Genomic DNA, 21,039 nt, shown 5'->3' on the forward strand with positions numbered 1-21,039 from the left:
TTCAGCCTAAAGAGAGGGTGGGAGGGAGAGATAGTAAAAGTAGTTTGGGCAAAATCTTGATAACTGTTGGATCTGGTAATGGGTCTTTGGAGGTTTGTTAAATAACTTTCCTCTTGGCATATGTATGGATTTTTCACAACTGAACAAAACCCTTCAGGAAAGTAAACTATGGAATAATTGATCCATCCCTAAGAATGTAAAATGTGACCTGATGGTTTATCTTGGTGACTTAGAACATAGTGATAATGAGGCCAAAGTTGTGGGATAGTTAACTTTGCCTGATACAATGGCCACAGATATCAATCTTAACTTTCACCAACTGCCAAGTAAATGCCTGGCAATGGTCAGAAGGGTGAGCAGGCAAAACAATGTGGATAAGTCAGCACAAAGAGCAATAGCAGCAAATAGTTGGACAACTATCAGCCCTGTAAAGTAGTCTTGGTGTCCCCATTTTGAAGATATGTAAACTGAAGCTGAGAACGATTAAGGGGCTTCCCAAACCTAGCTGCAGGTGGAACCCTAATCATTAGTTGTTCTTCCAAACACAACCTTTTGTTGATCCTCCTGGAAATAACAAGAAAGTGTTTCACAAACAGGCAGTTGGGCAGTTACATGATACCAACCAGCATGTTTTAATGTTCTTATACCAAGGCATGAGTGCTGGCAAATGATTAATATCTTTAAAATAACATTTTAATTAACAGTTAATTTCCCTCAAAACATAAATTGTTCTCCCTCTGGATGTAGAACATGACTGCAATTCAAATACCAAATTTTTGCTGTTTCTTCAACTAAAATGGGACAAAAACATGCATTAAACAGATAAAAACATAAATGAAAAAATATCATTCCCTTGTTCTGTCGAGTTTCCTTGAATAACAAATGTGTGATGTTCCTGACTAGATAATGATGGAAATAATTATTCACTTGGATGCAAAAGAGGTTTAAATCAAATAATTCAGTTCAAATTTCTCTAATATATCCTCCTAGAAAAAAAAAAACTAGTGTTCCTCAGTGCATATATTTTAATATCTTCAATTTAATTCAATTTTTATATAAAACCTATTTTTCCCCAAGAATTTGACTGATCTTTAAAACTGGGGGACAAAAGGGTCAGTAGGGTCTCCTGTATCCATAGGGCCCCATTGGACTCTTAAGGTGACAAAAGTTAGGACAGGAAAGTCTTCACTCTTGCTTCCTGAAACTTTTTATCATAGCTGTAAAGAAAGGTTACCTTTTTATTATACTTATAAGCCCCCTTGCATATTCCTTATGAAAACACAAATGGAAGATATTTAAATTTATCTTTGATGAGACATTTTTTTTTCTAGGATAACAAGTCATTAACTTGAGGCAAAATAAATGTTCAGGCTGACATTTCTTGCAGTCATGGATTGATTTTGCACTTTGCTAAGCAAATCAGGTCTGCTTTGGGCAGTTAGGCGATCATTATGAAAGCTGTGGGTCATGGCAGAATTTTCTTATTACCACTTTTTTCCAAGCTTGAAAAAAATGTGCCATTGCTTTTGCAGAATACACAGCCTAAATTAGAACCCCAATATTCCTTAGGGGAAAATCAGCCTGGTCACTCCAGATGATTAGGAGAAAACTGTCTAAACGATGGAGTGGAGACTCTCCCGAAATGGGGAGGACCCAAGTCTACATTTCAGTTGGAACTCCAGGCAGGGCCACTGCAGCCTGCACAGCACAAATGCAGGCACATCTGGTGCTGATGCCCCTATTTGCACCCATTCTCCTGGGCTCTGAGCATCAGCTGAGGTCAAGAACTGCCCCATTATACACACCTCTGACTGCAACAGGGACTTCCTTGTGCTCCACCTTTATACTTCCTCCTCAACCTCCTTCAGTAATGGAGTCCACTTTACCCATCATCCACCCCCCAACAAATATCACAGACCTAATTGTTTGTTGTTGATGTTGTTTTAAAATACAGAATAAAAACTGCACAAAATTAAACATTCAACTAAATATCTACAAAATAACATTATTCCATCAATTGAAATTCAAATCCCCCCCACCTTTATAGCACAAAAAATTCTAGTTATTGTGGAATGTGGATGCATTTTAATATGTTCAAGATGACATGGGGTAGGACCTACAAACAAGCGCTTGGCCCTACAAAGGTCTGGCCCTGCTCATAGTCTATTTATTCTTCCAGAATCCCTTTTCTATTCAATAAGTTTCCTTCCTTCAGCAGAGGCTCTGCCCTTCATTTCCAGCCTGCACCTCTTAGGTTTTCTACCTTGCCTCTTTAGCCAGGTCCTTTGTTCTTCTGAAACCAAGTAGATACTAGTGTTCTAAACATCAAAGAATTCCATGCATGATTTTTGTTTCCAAATGAAACTCTACCATCATCAGAGACCACATCAATCTGCCATTCACCCTCAAAAATTCCAAGGTTTTCAGGAATAAGGACTTGAGATCCTTCAGAATTATCCAGGCTGAGATCAGAAGTAGGAACAATACAGCAACCTGACCTTCACCCTCATCCACCAGCAGCCAAGCTACCTTTTCCTATTTGCCCTCAACAGAGAGAGCATCTATCTCCAAAGGCACTGTGTCAGAGGTTGAGCCACTGGGTATGGGTCTGACTACTGCTCACAAACAAGGCCCTGTAGCAAGTCCAAAGGCAATGTGTAGAAGAGGTCAGGGAATGTTTTTGTTTTGCTCAGTTCTTCTGAGAGCTGAAAGAATGTTCTGAGATAGCCCTGCACAGTGGCACATGCCTGTAATCTCAGCAGCTCAGGAGGCTGAGGCAGGAGGATGGCAAGTTCAAAGTCAGCCTCAGCAATTTTGAGGTGCTAAGCAGTCAGTGAGACCCTGATTCTAAACAAAACACAAAATAGGGCTGGGCATGTGGCTCAGTGGTTGAGTGCTCCTGAGTTCAATCCCTGGTACTGGAAAAAAAGAAAAGAAAAGAAATGTTTTGAGATAGCAAATACAATCTTCTTTTTTTTTAAATTTATGTCTACAAAATATGACTATCTCTACAATTCATGGAATAAAGAGACCAATGTAACTCAGAGATAGTATCTGGACTTCACACATATGGGTTTGGGAATGTTAAGACTTCCAAAGCCCTATCAGAAAATATCTTTATAACTTTCTTCAGGATCTAAATGAAAAGAAACTTCCAAATTTGAAGAAAAGTTATAAGTAAGAACTAATAAGAAGAGGCAGCATGCATTGAACAGTTAGTATGTTTAGACACAGTGCAATAGGATCTTATCTCATGGACGGAGTAGGAAATTTGTTAATCCTTCTTTAATAGATGAGCACACCAAGGCCTAAGGTTGCTTAAGTAAAGTCACCTTGTAGGCTGGGTTTGAACACAGACTGTCTGATGCCAAAGCCTGTGTGTCAACCTTGGAAATTAGGAGAGAAGACACTGTACCTCACAGAGATCCCTTGCTCCTGCCTAGGACAGCTCACAGGCTTGGTCCTCTGATCCTCTGGTTACAGCACCACTGCTGCAAACACATCTTCAGCCTCAACAGCACAGCTGTTTTCTCTGGGCATGGACTCTCAATCTCCCAATGACCCCAGGGGCCAAGCCATTTTGTGCTATCTGCCTTCAGACCACCACTCACTTGTGAACCCAGGTTTTACATACCAATCACTTGCAGTCATCTGCTTTACACTCAGTTTTGTCTAGTAAGCATATGCCAGAAAGTTCTTCTGCTCTCCAGAGCAAGTGTTAGCTGTCCAGGGGATCTGTCTGTGCTCCTTCCAAGCAGCTAGCTGCTCCTCCTTCTCAGTTTTGATCTCATTTACACAACGTTATCGCGCCCTGTCTGATAGCTCACCAACAGCAGCTTCAAGAGAGATACTATGTCATTCATATGTGTTATGTTTCTATCAGTTTCACTTTTTCCACTGTTCACATTACCTTACCTCTCACTTTTGGTTCACCAATTGGTGTTCATTCTGCCCATTCAATGCATATTGAGTACCTGTTATCAGCTGAACACTGTTTTCACTGGGTAAAACAGGCAACAGAAAATGTAAACATGTTTTCTATCCATAAATCAGTGTGTTTCCAATGAGGGTAAGATTTTTAGAATGCCCATGTGGAGGGCTGGGGGTATAGCTCAGCAGTCAAGCACTTGCCTAGCCTGCTCGAGTCCCTGGGTCACACACCCACTGACCCCCCTCCCCTTACACACACAGAATACCCATGTGGGACTAGTTTCACCTATTAGAAAAAAAGCAAAGCTATATAGCAACCTGCAGTGGCACTGCCATAAATTTGAAAATGCTAAGAGTATGAAATATCAAATGAATCAAAATTATTCCAATAGCTTCCAAGATTGAAATTGACTCTCATCTTCCAATTTGAACTATAATAAAAATACCTAGAAATATTAAAATAGTATCATAACAAAGTGTGCAGACTTTCATCTGAACTTTTTTTTCTTTTAGGGAACAAATCCACTGTACAGAGGCTCCACTAGTACTTTTAAAAATGTAACCTATAAACATAGGGAAAAACAAAAAGTGGATCTCACCACAGAAGGCTAGACGTGTGGGAAAAGTTGGCTTCACTGATGTGAAATGTTAATGCACTATTTTATTTTCCTTTCTCTGTTGCTTCAAGAAGAGGTTGGCCTAATATAATAATAGGTCATTTGGAGATCAGCCATTCTCTGTATGAAGGTGAGACACTATGTTGACAGGTTCAAAGTAATCAAGAAGAGGAATTTCCTTACATAGAGGTGACTTTGGGGATCATTTGAGGAATACTAACTCTGTTGCATTAATGTTTCAAATAATCATCAAAATGATTCATGGGGGCCTGATTTGCATTTGAAAAATGTTGAAAATTAGAATCGCTTTTGTTTCAGGAGTACAGCTACCTAAAGTCTTTGTCCCAGCAAAGTTACAAAGTCCATACGCTTGTATTGTGTACCCACACTTGCAGTAATTCTAAACTTGAGGTAAATCCATCCTAAAGGAAGTTTTATTTTAAAGCAGGAGAATTGAGATTCTGATTTCACTTCAGTTGAAAGGATTCATTTCTTCCACAGATATCCCAAATTGTAAGATTGATCATTTCTGTGAATTTGTATGCACCTGTAAGTCAGGTACACAAACAGACACTTTGCTTTACAAATGAGGAGGAAGTAATTTATAAATTAAGTCACTAGTAAAACCAAAAATAATAACCCTACCATTTAGCTTATTTTTAAATTACCTGGAAAATAATCTATGCTCAGTTTCCTTCTTGTCCTTGAGTTTTCAAACTGTTGCTTCTCCCTTATTTCTCAATCATCTTACTCAGTATCAGAGTCTCCTAAACCTGTAATTGTCACATGAGAGTTTTCATTTCTTTTTGAAAAAATTACCTTAAATGGTTATCTTCTTCAATGAGAGTTCCAGAAATATAAAAGGAACATGGGGTAAACAGAACAAATGTTTAAAAGGCTGTAAATCAAGCACAATGAGAGTACACAACTCCCTCATGAATTGCAGAATGTTAAATCTATGTTCTTTTCCCATCTGCATTACCCAACGTGCACATTTCAGCTACGTGTGGTTGATGCACACCACACATTTAAGAAGTAAGATTTTACTTACAAAATACACGGGGACAATTAGGGGTCCATCGGTTGATTGGCAAGATGGCCTCTGTAGGATGTTATTCCTTATGGTTTCTGCTGTGTCAGAAAGCACTTTCATCTTAGTTGATCCTTGCAAGGAAACAAAGGCTCAGAGGATGAGTTAGAAGAACTGGGATCAGAATTCACATCCTTTTACTCCAAGGCATTTCCTCCTTCCACTGCATGGGACTGCCTCTTTTGTTGTTAAAATGATAGAAACGTTGTATTAGTTAAGCAATAACATTTGTTTGAAATGTACTAAACAAATAGCAGTTACAGCACTGGAATCCAGGTGAGTTGTACTTTTGTGCAATGTTTATTAGCTTTGATTAAATTGTAATGAGAAGTCTTTTAGAGTTCCTTACATAGTGGAGGCTTCATGGTTGTCCATTGAATTGCCAGTGTAATCTCCAAGTTTCTTCAGTCCTAGCAGATTGATGTGTGTACATTTGATCACTTGGAGACCCCCCCCCCCAAATCCCAGTTTTTAAAAAACTAAGGTAAATCATACATTTAGGGAGGACTGGGCTCTATGAGAAGTATTACTGAACAATCTCCTTGGACATCTGAAGGACTGATGTGCCACTCCGTTATTGATGGGGACGTCTAGAGCAACCTGCAGTGGCACTGCCAGTGATGCGGCAGTAGCAGTCCTCTGTACATGAGACTGCTTGTGCTGTTTTGTACAATTACTGAAATGAGATTTTTAGAAAATAGAAGTTTCCTTTGTGTGTGTTTTAGGGAAGAATCTGCTCATTCTTTATATGTGGTTTTGACCCAAGGCAGGACCTTGAAAAGGCCAAAACATTAACAGTAGTACTTCTATTCATTGAAGAGTTTTGTTACATGAAGATAAAATGGTTGCTTTGTAAGTTGTTGTATTTTGTGTTGACATAAATAAACGTGGTAATTTAAACAAAGACACTTGGATGATGATTCTTTTCATTCACTCAGCAAGAAATCTGAATTTCTGGATATTTCTGTGACCTACTCTGACTGCCTTGTTGATTTCATTCTAGGACCAAGAAAAAGAGCAGGAAGAGGCAGCCACAGAAGGCAGGGGGCATCAGAAAATGGAGTAATTGCTTCCCAGTGACAATACTTACACCATTAGCCTTTGGCTGGACACGACTCCATGTTTGTAAAATCAAATTCTTTAGGGTTAGTGTTCTGGGCTGAAATATGTCTCTCCCCAAGATCACTCCCCACACAACTCATGAAGTGTTAATCGCTATTATCTTAGTTTTGACTGTATAACTGGAATAGGGTCTTTAAAGAGATAATTAAGTTAAAATGAAGTCCTAGCGTTGGGCCTTCATCCAATATGACTAGAGTTCTCACAAGAAGGAGACAATAGGCCATAAACAGGTAGAGAGGGACCAGATGAAGACACAGGGAGAAGATGGCCACTGCAGACCAAAGGAGAGAGGGTTCAGAAGAAACCATCCATTTGGATACCTCAATCTCTGACTCAATGGCCTCTAGAATTGTGAGTAAATAAATTTCTGTTATTTAAATCACCCAGTCTATGATACTCTGTTGTGGCAGCCACAGCAAATTAATGCAAACAATACTGTTTTTCTGGGCATCCATTGGGTATATTCCATGGTGCTATGCCCACTTTCTGCATCAGGAAAATTAAGTACAGAGAGACCAAATGCTCACAAAGGAAGTCAGTTGTTGTTGTTTTTGTTTGGTTTGCTTTTTTGGAAAGGCCCATTCCTTACTAAAGTACAAGGTGAAGTCAAGAGCACTTACTCTCTGAAACAAACTGTTTCTTGTGAACTAAAGGCCAAGAGTCTAGAAATTTAGAACCTGCTCTCATTTTGAAAATTAGCTTCGATTAAATTGTAATGAAAAGGCTTACAGAGCTCATTACATATTGGAGGCTTCATGGTTGTCCATTGAATTGCCAGTGTAATTTCAAAGTTTCTTCAGTCCTACCACATTGATGGGTGTGTACTTTTGAGAAAGTCACTTTACATTTTAATTTTTCCATTTGTGAGATGGTGGCAATGTCCATCTCTTCTAGCACCTATAATAATCCCTGACACACAGGGTCTCAATAAATTTATTCAACAGATATTTATTATCTACGATAGGCCAGACATTGTTCTTACAATTATGGGAAGATTGAACACTGAACAAAACAAGCAATCTCTGTGCTTCCAAATGAGGGAGATGATAATAAATATGTAAGTAGACAACATCAGAGTACTAGACTCAGTTTCTGCATGTCCCCCACCCACTTGCTGCCCCCCAGGAATATCCCTGGAGCAGCCCCAACTCCCACAGTCCTCTTGATAGTAAACTCCCAGCTTCTACCTCACCCCTCACAGGTGGAGGAGCTGTAGGAGTTCCTGTGCCCCAGTGCAGAGTGACTTTGCTGGTTGCTGTGCCAGTGGACCAGTAGTACAACAAGAAATGCAAGGGAATTAGCAGCCCAAGGAAGGACCACGGATCCTTAAGAGACAGAGTGGGAAGGAACCAACAAATGAGTAGGAGCTGAGCCACCAGCACTCATCAGCTTCCTAATACATCATTAAATATTTGCTTCCCCTCATTCCCTGCTTCCCTACCCTTTCTCCCTGGGATGGCCCCTCCCAATCATGCATTAAAATACAACTTTTCTTCAGGTTCTTGTTTTACAGGGCCCCTAAGCTAAGACTTTCTAGCAGTCCTAAGAGCTATGCAGAAGGTAGAGCTAGATAGGACACTCCACAGGGCCCTGGAGAACACGCCCTAGAGTTGAAACCTGGGCAGGAACCTGCATAAGGAAGGGAGTGAGCAAATACAAGGGCCCCAAGAGGGCAACATGGTCATATGTAAAGAAGAGCAAGAAAGTCAAATGGAGGATAAGGAATAAATATGTGCTAAATATTGAATCTGATGATTAAACTGAGCCATTAAAACAAAATACCACTTTTTAGACATGGTGCTCTGAGTTTCTGGGAAGAAAGCCTTTATAGTTCCTAGTACCATTGCTCAGTGATTGCGCTCACAGGGGCGTGGATGAAATTAGTTGCCAAGTGTGTTGCTAGAAAACATTCTAGTGTTTTTATTTAGACACAATACTTAACACATAAGGTGACCTGATCCCTATTTACACTTGCATTAAGTAATTGATTATCAAATGTTATGTGACATCCTCAGAAAATGTTAACACCTAAGCCTTCAGAGCCTCTTCTTTCCTTTACACCCAGAAAAGAAAATGTTAAAGTTTGTTTGGTTTGGGGGGGTAGTGGAGAGTGTTTTGGTCATGATGACTCTTCAGTCACATACTCTTTTCTTGTAAAGGATGCGGGTGAAAAAGAAAAATCAAAATCTCAAAAGAAGAATGAATGTTAGCCTGATGTGAACAGAAAAGCACTGAGCCAGTGAGGAGAGAGAAAAGATACAAGAGTCTATGGGAGAGGAGTCAGGAAGCTCTGGGGAGAAGAAGGTAGAAAGTTCAGGCAGCAAAAGATAAAGGGGTGAGCTTGAGAGTGAGACCTCTGGGGAGAGAGGGGGCTGGCTGTTCAAGTCTGCTCCTCCTTCCAGAGCTGCTGTTCCCTGGCCACCACAGCCTGCTGGAGCTAGCTTCAAAGCAAGAGTGACAAGGCCCAGCTAGAAGGGAGTTTCAGCTATGAGAGTCCATTTGGTGGACTTAATCTGGCTCAGGTTTCCCCTTCAAGATCCTTCAACACCAGAAACAATTGTGTCCTACTCTCGCAAAACCCTGCAAGTAGCATGTATCAGACCCAGAATCCTCCTTGCTTTAATTTATTTTTTTCTCCTTCACCTCACAGTGCCCATTAATTCTAGTGCTCCTTGAAGGGACTTGGCACTAGAAAAACAATCCCACCAATAACACTCCTCAAGTGCAAGAGAGAGTCGACCTTTAGAAAATACATTCATTTAAATGTTGATGATTCATAAAGATTCTGTATCGTTCACATTCCATAGAAATCTAAATGGAAAAAAAAATCCCCAGAGAGCAAAAGAAACAAGGATTGAATGAAATGTGATAAATAGAAATGCTCCCTTTTGTTAAATTTCATTATCCTCCAACAAATTCAACATAGCTAAAAGGCAAGAAAATGTGTTTGTAGCTTCACGGTCGCTCCTTTAACAGAACAGTTGGGCAGAGGTGCACAGGCACTAATGAGTGAGTTCTGGATGCGGCTTCTGCAGCTGGGAGGGTGGGCAGCCATGGGATCAACCCACAGCTTGAGCCAAGACTCCTCTGGGCTGTGAGCAACAGGGGGCTAAATGCCACCCCTCGGGGCTGGGGATGTGGCTTCGGCTGGAGGTTAGGCTCAAGCAGTAGCTCTCTCGCCTGGCAGGCGTGCGGCCCGGGTTCTATCCTTAGCACCACATACAAACAAAGATGTTGTGTCCGCCATAAAATAAATATTAAAAATAAATAAATAAAAAAAATAAATGCTGCCCCTCTGTGCTTTGGAGGCACCTGAATAGGAACCCCTCTAGAGGTGAGAAACTTGATCTTCTGTTCTTTCCTGCTGGTTGCACAGAACTCAGGAATGAGCCATATAACCCCAGAGCTTTCCCACCCAATAGCTTTCCAATAGCTTTCCAATAGCTAGGCCCTGGGAGACCAGGCACGGATTGGACCCACGCACATTTTTTGGTGTCAACGACAACTGCAAGGCTTTACAAATCTCACAGCGGATCTTGTTCTGTTTGAAATTTCAACTGACCTTTGCGATTTCCAGGTATGTGTTCTAGGAAAGGACTTACTACTCAGATAGGATTCACTTTTTCAGCCTAAAATGTATTTACATTCATCATCTTGCACACCAATCAATCTGTTCCAGGTGAATACCCAGAAATATGGTATCATGAAATGCTATTGTTCGTCAATAACTGACTAGGTGAAAAGTCACTGTCTTTATTTCTATCAAGTTGACTTTGATATACTAAATATAGAGGAGTGTGTGTGAGAGAGTATATACACATACAGATATTTCTTATTTTTATAGTTATATCTTAGTATTAAATAGCTTGCATGGTTAGAAAAAAATAGGTAACACCCATTGTTCTAAATACAGTACTTTTGCATGCTAATTCGCTCAGAGCTCACAATCACCCTAAAGGGTGGCATCATTATCTCCTGTTTTACAACCAAGGAAAATGAGGTACAGAGATGCTAAGTGACTTCCTCAGGACACAAATCTAACAAGCTTTGGAGTGTCAAATGTAGCCTGACACTAGTTATACTGATAAGGACAGGTTTTAATCAGTAATACACTATGGCAACAGGGAAAAATTCCAGCATGAACTGAATTCAAATTTTCATTTTTTCAAAGACAACTGAGCATTTTAAATGGAGAGTGAGCTACTAGAGAGGGCAGTGTATGGGTACTCAGAAGAGTTGAGGGAAGTGGGAAAAAACCACAAGCTGGAAGGGTGTTGGTCCATGTGAAACCCACATGTGTTAATTAACTGAAACTAGACTCTCCTCTCCCCCTCCCATAAAGGCTGAGAGACAGAGACCTTATCTTTAGGTGTTGGCTGAATAAACATAATTCTTTTGGCAGTCTTGAGAATTCTCCGGAAGGCACTGTAAGAACTCTTAGGGTTATCCTAGGATGTGGTCTTGAGCTGTTAAAAACTATGTTAGTGTTGGGTCCGGTGGCACACACCTATAATCCCAGCACTTCAGGAGGCTAAGACAGAAGGATCACAAGTTCAAAGCCAGCCTTAGCAATGGTGAGGCACTTAGCAACTTAGCAACTTAATTGCTAAGCAACTCCGTGAAACCCTGTCTCTAAATAATATACGAAATAGGGCTGGGGATGTGGCTCAGTGGTGGAGTGCCCCTGAGTTCAATTCCCAGTACCCCCAACTCCCCCCCCCAAAAAAAAAATAAACTATGTTAGTATAGTGATAAAGTCTTTAGAGGCCTGGTTGAAAGAAGAGTTCAGAGGAGCCAGCCTAAAGTTTGGTCAAGGACAGAGGCCAGTATTTGAACCAAAGCATCCTAGATCTGAAATGCATACTCTTAACTACTCTGTACACTATCTTATAAATTCCAGTTGAACATGTAATAATGATAAAAGCCACCATTTGTTGACTATCTGTTATAATAACTATTATGAAAGCATATTATATATCTTATCATATTTATGTCCTAGAGGCTTATTTTGTTTTTCTCCACTTTCCAGAAACCGAGGCTTAGAAAGCTTGAGGGATTTTCCTAGAGTTACTATGTTTGTAAGTGATAAATGTGAGATCTGGACCTGAGCACGTCTCCCTCCAAACTCCTCAGTCTTTAGCCCTGGGTAGCCCCTAGAGGGCTCACCTCTGCTATGCCCCTTCTGCATACAGGAAGGTGCTACTATTAATCTGCTTGGAGGTATATGTCGTAACTTACTTTCCCAGATGGAGTAATATATTTGCCCTGGTCCATGTAAACTTCACCACAAGATCAGGATGAAATCGACTACAAAATAAAGGCCCTTCCAGGGCATTGGGATCTAACCAACCAAGTAAGGAAAACTCAATTCTCCTTCTATAGCCCCATCTGCCACCCTTTCCATCAGATGGGTCCCCCTACTGTACACTTATGTGTGAAGTTTTATCTCCATATCTTGAGTCCTAGGGAAAGGTTCAGGTTATTTAGTGGGGAGGAAATCTTAGCACAAAGAATCAGCCCTCAGCAGCAAAGACTTCGATTGGCACAATGGCATTTCTGGAAATGCTGCTGTCTATATTCAAATGGATGGAATCCATTGTCTGACAGCAGACTCCCTCCTCCTGTGGCATCCTTCCCTTTGGGGGCTGGTGCTTGTGGAAGCAAAGTGAGCACCAGCAGAGGGGCCTGGCCTGCTCCACCTGAGAGAACTTGAAGGAAAAAGTGGACAAGGTACCAAAGACCAGAAAGCCTTCTTTGCCAGCTGGTTAATTAGAAGAGGGACTCGAGTGGGAATGGGGGTATGGATGATGACAGTGTACCCAGAAAATGATAATTGTGGTATATAAAACTCTCCAATGTAGGTAATTCCAAAGCCTTTAATCTTTACTTTTTTTTCTCCCTCAAGCAAACTACTGGAGGCACAAACAGAAATTGTTCTTTTTTTTTTTAATTTGGATTTTTTTTCTTTTTTTTTTTTTTATTGTTGGTTGTTCAAAACATTACATAGTTCTTGATATATCATATTTCACACTTTGATTCAAGTGGGTTATGAACTCTCATTTTTACCCCGTATACAAATTGCAGAATCACATCAGTTACACTTCCATTGATTTATATATTGCCATACTAGTGTCTGTTGTATTCTTCTGCCTTTCCTATCCTTTACTATCCCCCCTCCCCTCCCCTCCCCTCCCCTCTTCTCTCTCTACCCCCCTCTACTGCAGTTCATATCTCCCCCTTGTATTATTTTTCCCTTTCCCCTTGCTTCCTCTTGTATGTAATTTTGTATAACCCTGAGTGTCTCCTTCCATTTCCATGCAATTTCCCTTCTCCCTCCCTTTCCCTCCCACCTCTCATCCCTGTTTAATGTTAATCTTCTTCTCATGCTCTTCGTCCCTACTCTGTTATTAGTTACTCTCCTTATATCAAAGAAGACATTTGGCATTTGTTTTTTAGGGATTGGCTGGCTTCACTTAGCATAATCTGCTCTAATGCCATCCATTTCCCTCCAAATTCTATGATTTTGTCATTTTTTAATGCAGAGTAATACTCCATTGTGTATAAATGCCACATTTTTTTTATCCATTCGTCTATTGAAGGGCATCTAGGTTGGTTCCACAGTCTTGCTGTTGTGAATTGTGCTGCTATGAACATTGATGTAGCAGTGTCCCTGTAGCATGCTCTATTTAGGTCTTTAGGGAATAGACCGAGAAGGGGAATAGCTGGGTCAAATGGTGGTTCCATTAGAAATTGGTCTTTTTAATTTAAGATTACCATGAGCTGATTAAGGAGATCTTCTTAGACTGCCATTCTGTGCAGTTCCCTGCCTTTAAGTTTTAACCTCCTATTATCAAAAAAAAAAAAAAATCAAAACAAAAGCTGCATATTTCAATGCTACTGATTATTTCATAATCTTTTTTATTAATAAACATTTTACTTCATATTCTCCTCTTTAAAATAAAAATTATACCCCCTTTTTATTCATCTCTTTTTGTAATAAATAACTGCATTCTATTATACTCTACAGAATACTATCAGTTTTATAAATATTACAGTGGGAGAATAAAAATTTAAATTAAGTAGACTGTTAAATATATTTTGCTTACTTTCAGTATATTAAATATCCATTTCATTGATTTCAAGAAGTGAGTCATTTTATGGAATCTTTTTTTTTTTACTAAGAGATGGAATAAAAAAAGATATAAATAAAACAAGATTGAAAACAGTGAACACCATAAAATATATGAGCTTGTTATCATGCCCAAAAAAAAAAAAAAGAAAGAAAGAAAATATACAATGTTTTTTCTTCTCAGGCTTTCTTGGACTTAGCCACATTGTGTTCAGTCATTGTTTGATATAATCGAATCCAATATTCATTTTAAGAGATAACCAATCCATTCTTTAATAAAATTCTATGATTCATTCAAAAACCTAAAAATGGTTTCAGTTCCAGATGGTCATCGAAAAGCACCCATAATTTTTATGCTTCAGTTGCAGAGCAGCGTTCCCATCACACAAATTTTTCATTTAATATCCTCGGCTTAGAATTAGTAACTGGTGGTGAACATTTGTGTCTTAATGTCCCCTGCTGAGAAGTTCACAGAACTTCACAAATAGCAACCTGATGACACACCTGTCCTGATTCTGAGCTCCCCAAATATCCCTGCCTATCCCCTAGGTTTGTTGTGGGAATTTATGAAATCAGAGATCAAGCCTTCGACATAATAGATGACAACGGTCACTGAATTCATCCACTAGGTATCTTCAATGGTTGCCTTCTTGGAAACAGAGTAGAAGTCCAAAGTTGGTGTCTAGGTATATTTGAAAACTGGTGAAGGGAGAAGGGACAATAAAAGACAAGTTTTAAGAAATAACTGTGAAACGCATAAAAAATAATAACATAGATATTTCTCTAATACCATGAAGGAGACAACTCAGAACAAATGTCAAATTTTAAGAGGAGAACACTGGTTATGGATAAATATGGACATGGCTTCTGAAACCAGTCCTTAAAAAGAGGATACATAAATTGAGTCGAACTTACTAAAATGATGGGGCCCAAGCAAATCTCCTGGGAAGCCTCTTTGAGACAAGGGAAGCCCAGATAGGAGAGGCTTCCAAATGGCCAAAGAAAGTTGGCCCAGGTGACAGACCCACATGCTGTGGAGCAGAGGAGAGCAGCTCCTGTGCTGCAGGGGAGACAGGCAGCAGGGAACACAGTAGGTGACTGGACTCTCAGGGGGCTGGAGGCAGGATCTCAGTCCAGGGGTGGAGAGTGGGGCAGCATTATGGGACTGAGCATGGGAATTTGGAGGCCACTGTGAAGCTGCCTAAAGGAGCACCAACAAGTTGCTATGGGGCATGTGAGATGCCCCCAGAGGATTTCCAAATACTAGTGGTGAGTAGGAGCATCCAAAGAGCCCCTCAAGTCTTCTGGATACCAGGGTAAGAAGTGCAGTCCACCAAATTCAGGTCTGAATGTCAAAAAGGCTTCATTCATACCCACTGGCTGCTGAGGCTGGCAAAGGTTTGGGACACAAGGGCAGACTATTTGATATGAGTCTTGACAAAGGAAAAACAATTTAAAGCAACATTTCTCAAATTAGCATTTGCAGACCCTTAGAGGTTATTGCTCAATTCTAAGAATAATTTCGCAATAATGTGTCTTAATTCTTTCCCTAACCAGTCCTCCCAGAGGGACAGCCCACAAAACAAATCACAGGCTTTTTTGAGAAAATAGCATGGCGCTGGGAAAATTGGGGGGATGGAGAAGAGAAATAATGTAGGTCATGAGAACCTAGAGGCAAAAATAAGAATGCCAATGAAATAACAAAGCCACAGCTATATTTGATAAATAAAGAGGACAAGTGACAGACTTCAGATTTTGTTTTATAAAGAAACTCAAGCAATCAAGTCAGGACCAGATGGATTGGGGTTTAACCTATCTTGAAAATAATTGCTCTTACTAATAAACAGGAATTCACCTGAATCAAATGCACAAGTCAAAACACAGAATGATTTAGTAAAAAGAAATGCACAGGTTTTCTGCAGCTCACACAGGTGAGTCACACAGTTCCCTGGGGGAGTACAGTTAAAGGCAAAGGACGGGGAAAATTCCAGAGGGTGGAGCATTTCATCATACTTAGAAAGTGTGGGATGGTTTAGAAAGCACTTCCATGCCTCCTAGGTCTTCGGGTTTAAGCTCAGCAAACCTTTATCTAGCCCCCAAAGTGGAAGAAAGCACATTGCCTCCAGATTTGGAAATCAAATCACTCAGAGAGTGAACAGTGGGCACAAACGGAGTTCAACACCCCCTTGTAGAGATAATGCAAGAGACCATCTTTGAATAAATGATTGGGAGGTATGTTGAAACCCACAAACAGAATTATGGAAACTAAAATAGACTGGGATGTAGTTTCTGCAAAAAAGGACGAAGACAATTGGTATTTTTTACTGCCTGGCCTAAGGAAAAAATATCATTGGCAAAAAGTAAATGTTCTCATGGAGCCAAGGAAGGGAAAGATGAAGGCAGGATCCGGATTAAAGGAATGTAGGGTTTGTTGAACATGAAAATGTCAGTACAGAAATCCACCAAATTAACAAACCAAAAAGAAAAATCATATGATCATCCCATAGATGCAGAAGCAGTATTTGGCAAAATTCAACATCGTTTCCTGATAAAATATCTGATGAAACTAGAAATAGAAGCTGACAAAGAACATCTAAGCCACTAAACAGCTAACCATTATTGTTTTAACCTAAACTGCTAAACATCTCACCACTGTGGTTTTAACACTAAAACCACATACTTAATGGCAAAAGACATAAAGCTTTCCCTCTAAGAGTGTAAGCAAAACAAGGCAGGTCCCTTCTTAAATGTTCTATTCAACATGCACTTCCAGTATTGGACATTCTAGCTAGAACAGTCAGGCAAGAAGTAAAATAAAAGGCATCCAGCCTAGAAGAGAACAACTAAAACCGTCTTTATTCACAGAATACATGACTATCTGTGCAGAAACTCTGATGGAATCTACAACAAGCTACTAGAATTACTAAGTGAATTTAGCAAGATGGAAGTATACAAAATCAATATACAAAAATCAATTGCATTTCTATATACTAGCAACAAAAATTGAAAATTTAAATTTAAAAAACAATATTGGGCCTGGGATTGTGGCTCAGTGGTACAGCACTTGCCTAGCACATGTGGGGCACTGGGTTTGATTCTCAGCACCAGGTAAATAAATAAATAAAGGCATTGTGTTTATTTTTTTTAAAGTTATTTATGAAATACCTATGAATATATCTGACAAAATAAGTGAAAGATCTATACATTAAAAACTACAGCCAGGCACAGTGGCATATATCTATAATTCTAGCAGCTCGGGAGGCTGAGTCAGGAAGATTGCAAGTTCAAAGCCCATATCAGCAACTTAGCAAGTCCTTAAGAAAATTAGTGAGACCTTGTCTCAAAAAAAAAAAAAAGGGTCTGGGGATGTTTCTCAGTGGTTAAGCACCCCTGGGTTCGATCCCTGCTACCAAATAACCAAAATAAATAAAAAACTAAAAATAAAAACTATGGAACATTGCTGAGAAAAATTTAAAAAAACTAAATAAGTGGGTAGATATTTCTCATCCAATGAGTCAGAAAAATTGAATATTTTTAAGATATCATTTTTCCCCAAATTGAGCTATATGATTTAATGTAATCTTGATTAAAATCCCAGCAAGGTTTTTATAGAAACTAATAAGTTAGCTCTACAATTCAAATGAGAAAGCAAAGCACCTAGAATAGCCAAACACTTTGAAAAAAATGAAAAATATTAGAAGGCTAACCATAAATAATTTTAAGACTTGCAATAATACTGCTATAATCAAAACAACGTGGTATTGATGTAAAGATAAATAAATAAATAAGTGGAACAGATGACAGACTCCGTAAATAGACCTATTTAGACGGCTCATTTATTTTTTATTTTATTTTTTTAATTTGGACATGAGGACTCACTTACTTTGGGTATCACTAATTTGCAGAGGCTGGCTTTGAATTCACAATTCTCCTGCCTCACCCTCCGGAGCTGTCGAGATTATAGGTGCGCACCACCACACCCTGCAAGACAGTTCATTTTTGACCAAGATAAAAGGCGATTCAGTGGAGAAAGGATACTTTGTTCAGTACAGTGTTGGAACAATTGGATATTCATAAGTAAAAATGTGAACCTTATCACATGCAAATATCAGCTCCAAATGGACTATAGACCTGAAAGTAGAATGTAAATATATAATGTGTTTTGGGGAAAATATAGGAGAACATCTTTGTTTTCTTGAGCTAGGCAAAAATTCCTTGGATTCAATAGTTTCATCCACAGAAGAAAAAAAACTGATAAAGCACACTTTATCAAAATATAAGACTTCTTCTCTTCAAAAGACAATATTAAGAGAATGGAAATGTAAGACATATTGGGAGAAAATATTTTTTTAATTATATATAAAACAGGAACTTACACCCAGAATATAAAAGAACTCTCAAAACTCATTAAGAAGAAATCAACTCATCGCCCACACTAGCCTGCACGGGACCCAGGCTCACGGTAGACCCAGGTCCATCCTGCCACTGGCAGACACTCGCCAGAGCCCAGCCTCTGGCACATAACCACTCTTCTGACCAGCAGACTACCTCCAGAGTCCAGGGTTGGCCAGATCCATCCATAACAACTTGCCCAGGAACCAGGTCCAAGGTATGTTGGGTTCATCTGCCCCCTACCTGGGAGCCCAAGCCTAACCCACTTCAATCTTGGGACACTGCAGTCATCACCATAGCCTTCCCCACACAGTAGCCCCTATCTTTTTGACAGCAGACAGGTCCTAGAAGCAGCTCAATGCCCTAGAAAAGGAAGAACAAATCTACACCAAAAGCAGAATAACATATACCAAAGAGAGTGTAAGACCCACCCATCTCTGTAAGACATTGCATCCATCTTGGGGCAACTCCACTATTATCTCAAGTTACCCTGGCTATTGCTGCCACCACCTGTAGTTGCAGTAGCATACATTGAGGGAAACCAGCAGGGTCTGGAAGCCCAACATCAAGGTGAGGTACAGACAATCTGCACAGGTACCAAAAGAATATAGAGTAGAAACTGTAATATCTCAGATCCACACTGCAAGAAAGGAAGTGTGGATCAATACGAAAAAACAAGGGAGGAAAGTGCCCAAACCAGGATACTACAATAACAGAACCCATGGACAGTGCAGTTGATGAAATGTCAGAGAAGGAGTTCAGAAGTTTCATAATTAAAATGATCTGTGAATTAAAGATGACCTAAGTGAGCAAATACAGGCAAAAATTGATCACTCCAACAAAGACATAAGAGAGCAAATACAGGTAGCAAAATATTACCTCAAGAAAGAGATAGAGACTCTGAAAAAATAAACAACAAAAATACTTGAAATTAAGGATATAAACCAAATTAAAAAAAACCTCAATAGAAAGCATAGCCAACAGACTAGATCACTTGGAAAAAAGAATGTCAGATAATGAAGACAGAGTATACTATCTGGAAAATAAAGTTGATCACACAGTGAAGATAGTAAGAAACCATGAACAGAACATCCAAGAATTATGGGACACCATCAAAAGACAAAATCGAAGAGTCATAGAGGAAGGCACAGAATTTCAAACCAAAGGAATGCACAATCTCTTCAATGAGATAATAGCAGAAAATTTCCCAAGCATGAAGGATGAATTGGAAATCCAAATACAAGAGGCTTACAGGACACCAAATATACAAAAATTCAACAGATCTACATCAAGGCACATTGTAATGAAAATGCCTAACATACAGAATAAGGATAGAATCTTAAAAGCCATAAGAGAGAGGAATCAGATTTCACATAGGGGGAGATCAATTCATATCTCAGCAGATTTTTCAACCCAGACCCTCAAAGCCAGGAGATCATGGAATAACAAATACCAAGCTCTGGAAAAAAAAATGGATGCCAACCAAGAATCTTATATCCAGCAAAATTAAGCTTTAGATTTGATGATGAAATAAAAACCTTCCTTTTGTTTCTCAAAACAAAAGTTAAGAAAATTTACAACTAGAAAGCCTGCGCTAGAGAACATCCTCAGCAAAATATTCCACAAAGAGGAAAAGAAGAACAATGATGAAAATCAGCAGAGGAAGGTATTACGCTAAAGGAAAGTCTGATCAGAGGAGAAATTAAGTCATGTTAAATACAAAAAATAAACAAAAATGTCTGGGAATATAAATCATGTCTCAATAATAACCCTGAATGTTAATGGCCTAAACTTACCAATCAAAAGACATAGACTAGAAGATTGGATTAAAAAAAAGACCCAACAATATGCTGCCTCCAAGAGACTCATCTCATAGGAAAAGACATACACTGACTGAAGGTGAAAGGTTGGGAAAAATCATACCACTCACATGGACTATGGAAGCAAGTAGGGGTTTCCATCCTCATATTAAATAAAGTAGACTTCAAGCTAAAATTAATGAAAAGGAATAAAGAAGGACACTACATACTGCTCAAGGGAACCATACACCAAAAAGTCTTAACAATTATATATATATATATATATATATATATATATATATATATATATATATATATATATCTCCTATGTTCATCAAAAAAACTCTTCTCAAGTTCAAGAGTCAAATAGACCACAACACAATAATTTGGGATGACTTTAGCACACCTTTTACCCAACTGGATAGATCTCCAAACAAAAGCTGAACAAAGAAACTACAGAACTCAATAATACAATCAATAACTTAGACTTCACTGACATATATAGAATATTTCATCTTTCAGTAAGTGAATACACTTTCTTTTCAGCAGCTCATGGATCCTTCTCTAAAATAGATACCATATACTATGCCAAAAAACAACTCTTAGAAATTATAAAAAGTAGAGATACTACCTTGCATTCTATCAGATCATAATGAAGTGAAACTAGAAATTAATGACAAAATAAAAAATAAAAGCTACTCCAACATCTGGAGACTAAATAATATGCTACTTAATGAACAATGGGTTGCAGAAGACATCAAGGAGGAGATTAAAAAATTTTAGAGGTGAATGAGAACATAGATACAACTTATCAAAATCTCTGGGACACTATGAAGGCAGTTCTAAGAGGAAAGTCCATTGCATGGAGTTCATTCCTTAAAAGAAGAAGAAGTTGGGGCTGGGGTTGTGGCTCAGTGGTAGAGTGCTCGCCTAGTGCATGTGGGGCACTGGGCTTGATCC

The sequence above is a fragment of the Callospermophilus lateralis genome, unplaced genomic scaffold (assembly GCF_048772815.1).
Source record: "Callospermophilus lateralis isolate mCalLat2 unplaced genomic scaffold, mCalLat2.hap1 Scaffold_805, whole genome shotgun sequence".
In the NCBI taxonomy this organism is placed as follows: Eukaryota; Metazoa; Chordata; class Mammalia; order Rodentia; family Sciuridae; genus Callospermophilus; species Callospermophilus lateralis.